Here is a 4377-nt window from a genome sequence, read left to right on the forward strand (position 1 = left end):
TGTAACCATACTCTTCAACTTGTAATTCGGAACAAGATGTCGGTTGAAAATGAAATTCAATAGCAACCTATGGGAATATTATACCTTTCATTTCAATCTTAGTTTGTAAAAATCGGTTCAGCCATCTCCGAGTAACCGATGTGGACATTTTGTTAACAAATCCGCACATACACACACATATACACACATACACATACACACATACATACACACAGATATTTTGCGATCTCGGCGAACTGAGTCGAATGTTATATGAGACTCGGCCCTCCGGGCCTCGGTTAGAAAGTCGGTTTTTGGAGCAATTGCATAACCTTTCTATATAAGAAAGGCAAAAGAATAATATTTAATTAGCTTAATAAGCATGAGTTCAATGTTATCTTCATGTGATTATAATTTGCAAAGGTTGGTGGAATGCGTTTGAACGTGTAGGGAATGGGGGTTTAGTAGAGTGGGTGTGGAGGATGCGTCAGAAATCCTTCATCTTATTTCGGTATACGGGGTGGATGAAGGAAATCTGGGCGTGAGGGTGATCCAAGAAGAAGGCAGTGATGAAGGAGGGAGGTGTAAGGGCAAGGTGGGGAGGGGGGGAAGGGGCGGCTACGTAATACTCAACTGCATATTTTGCCTTCCATTTGAGACTTGGTTTGAGAAAATCGGTTCAGTCATCACCGATGAACCGATGTGACTTTAATTGTGGAATATGCCCGGAATTCAGGACTTCCGGAATCGTCGATAGTGGACAATATATGTCAAAGAATGTTTGATTGGCAATCAGTGATCTAGATCTACGATTAGAAGTAATTTGGTGACCATTTCAATAGTTTTTAGCCTCTTAGGTATTACGATTGTACCGATTTATATGGGAAATTCCAGTGTTTCCTTACTAACACCCCTGTAACTCCGGAAGCAAGAGTCAGAACCGAATGAAATTCAGCAGCAATCAATGGCATTACTGTATCTTTCATTTGAAATTAAGTTCGTAAAAATCGGTAGAGAATTCGTTGTGGAATGGGTGTGATATTAGCTTAGGAACTTGGCGGGTTCCCCGAGGGCGTCATGAACCGTCATAGGTGGCCAATGTGATCAAAGCTGCTTCGATTGATCATTAGTGATCCAGACCCGCAAACTAGAGTAATGTTACATCAATTTTAATATGTTTTACATCATTTGAACATTATGGTGGTACCAGTTTATATGGGAATTTACTGTGTGACCGCACTCTTCAACCCGTAACTCCGGAACCGGAAGTCGGATCAACTAAAAATTTAATAGCAGCTTGTGGGAGCGTTATACCTTTCAGATGAAACTAAGTTTGCGAAAATCGGTTCAGCCATCTCTGAGAAAATTGTGTGAGTTTAAATGACACACACACACACACATACACACACACACACATACACACACACATACATACACACACGCACAGACATTTGCCGATCTCGACGAACTGAATCGAATGGTGTATGATACTCGGCCCTCCGGGCCTCGGTAAAAAAGTCGATTTTTACAGTGATTGCATAGCCTTTCTTTATATGAGAAAGGCAAAAACACATTAAATGCTATAACTTTTGAAGTAGCAATCAGAAAATTACAATTTATACTTCTTTTGAAAGGAAATAATCTTAGTATTTGAATGGAGATACTTCTTTTTCTAGGAAAATACGGGAAAGTGGGGTATCGGGTCATTTTGGCCCCAAAATCCCATATTTTTAATGATTTTTCTACTCCGTGATGCAAATCATACATGTTTTGTAGTTTTTCTAATGTGAAAAAAAACTCAGAAATCGAACGGAACCCTTTTGACCTTAGTCCGAATACGAGAAGTTGGGGTTAGAGGGCTTTTTGTCATTCATATTAATTTTATCATTTTCTCATGCATATATCTCTATTATTCTTCAATCAATTTTCATAAAATGTAACTTGTTGAACGTGTAAAATTCTGAGGAATAAAACGAAAATAAAAACGTTAGAGGTAAAATTCAGAAACATCAAACATTTGATATTTACTCTACAAATCACATTTTTTCATTATTTGTCCTAATACCTCAACTTCCCCTATTTTTCCAGGAATGAAACTTTTCTCATGTGATCCCTAAGCATATTTTACACTAAAAGTAGTAAATTAAATAAGAATTTTGTTGTTAAATGGAGCTAATATGTGCGATGTTATGATAAAATGTGAAATCGACACTATAACGAATCTATTTTTGTTGTAATCCTAAGGATTTTTTACGTTCAACAAGGTATAGTTTATGAAAATTGAGTGAAGAATAATAGAGATATATGCACGAGAAAATGATGAAGTTTAATATGAATGACAAAAGTCCATTTAACCCCAACTTCTCGTACTTTGACATTCGTCACAATATGAGAGGGGGGGGGGCCTTCGAGAATTCAAAAAAAAATTTTTTTTTGCAATGCCCTAGTGTAAATGCATCTGTTCACTTCTCTAAATATTGTCAGATTGATTGTCAAAGTATATTTGACATGAGATTTTGGCGTTCAGATGCTTTTTAGTTGGACAATGGTCCAACTAGCAGAGGTTCAACTAAAAAGCGGTCCAGTTAAAAAATGTACACCCAGCGAATCACGACCGTATATCATTTTAATGGCTGTCATGTAGCTCTGTTATATCTCACAAAATTTTGCGGCTCTCAGCTTTCGTGTGCTTGCGCTAGGAGCGAATGTTTTTTTCGGTGCACTTTTTTGAATAATGTTTAAACCGAAAAACAAGATTTTTGTTAGCAGCAACAATTAATTAAATCAAGTGCATTATCGTAATTTTGGATCTGCCGGATAATATCTTTTATTTAAAACCTTGTTTTGGGTAAGAATATCAACTGGTTTAGTTTAATCGGTGCGTGAATAATAGAATATGGGTTGGTCTAATTCGGACCTTTTGCCGTATATACGATCAGATACGCGATCGCAAAAAACCATTTGAGAGGAAAGTGTGCGCAGTCGGTCGAGCTTTTAGCATTTAGGTTTTCTCAAATCGATTGACGGTATTGGACGTTATAGCTCATAACCTATATTTAGGTAATTTGGTCCAGCTCTTTCTTTTTATTGTATTTTTATTACAAAGTTTCAGAATTTGAAATTTATTGAAAATCAAATAGAAATAACTTGGGCCAAAAAAGAAATTAATTTATTTTTATTGCAAAAAGTCGATATGAAGTGGATAGTCCGAATTGGAATAGAGTTGGGATACAGGGCCGTCGAGAGCCGCGGCGGGCCCCAGGGCTAGTGTTACTGACGGGCCCTTCTCTACTTACTTATTTGAAACTTGATTAGTCGAATTGTATGCATTCAACAGTTCGAATCAAACTATGTTGCTGTTGCTATGGTTGAGAAGGTAGCAGATACAGCTCGTCATTCTCGTTTAAAAATATAAACTCAAAAAGATTTAATATTTATATAAGTTTGTCGAGAAAATTTTCTAATTATGGCTTTTATGCAGTTTTTTTGGGAAAACAATGTGACGTGTTAGTGTAGCAGTCGGTTTTTATAAGATAAAAATAAAGACACAGAACGCAGTAATAAGGAATCGGACGCAAATAAAACAACTGCGAGTAGGGGAACATGGGGAGACTTGACCAAACGCAAAATTCTATTTTCGGCTATGGCGTCTTCTATTCGATTCTTAATTTTTTTTCAAAAATATTTTTATACTTGTTTCGATCCCTTAAGGTAATTTTGAAAGTTTGGAGTAAAAAATCCTTTACTTGCAGAAAATATTACGTGATTAATAAATTTACATTAAATGATGTAATTTTTTATCAAACTTTGTATGGACATATCTACTCGACTACTAATTACTATTAAAGGACTAATATACCATCTTAATCCTTGTGAAGCAGTGAAATGATTTTACATAAACTGGAACATTGGAATAGTTATTACTAGAATTCGCATGAAATTGAACGCAATAACTAATGTTGGGGAGACTTGACCAAGATTTTATGGGGAGACTTGACCAAGTGGCGATCAGCTGAAAAAAGATACAAAATTCCTAATATTTATTATGCTTTGGTACCTACTGTTAATGTTAATCACGCCATAAAAAAATCCCACCCCAAACATAAGTCTTTATATTTTAAAATTTGTAAGCAAAGTTAGCAATAGTAGGACTGATTTGGTAACGTGTGAACATGCAATGCAAGCAGTACAGTTAATCCTTAAAAAGAAATGCATTTAAAAAAATCAAAATTTATCAAATGCAACCCTTTCATATTTTTTGCTGCTACACCCAAAACGAATCGTTGAGAGCGGAATTGATTCTGTTTTTTTCGCTCTCGAACTGTGAGCGAGAAGCTCCCAAACGATGCATTAGTGTTCAACCAACCTCATACTTGTGGAATACAATATCGTACCCCA

This window comes from Topomyia yanbarensis, chromosome 1 (genome assembly GCF_030247195.1).
Source record: "Topomyia yanbarensis strain Yona2022 chromosome 1, ASM3024719v1, whole genome shotgun sequence".
NCBI lineage: Eukaryota > Metazoa > Arthropoda > Insecta > Diptera > Culicidae > Topomyia > Topomyia yanbarensis.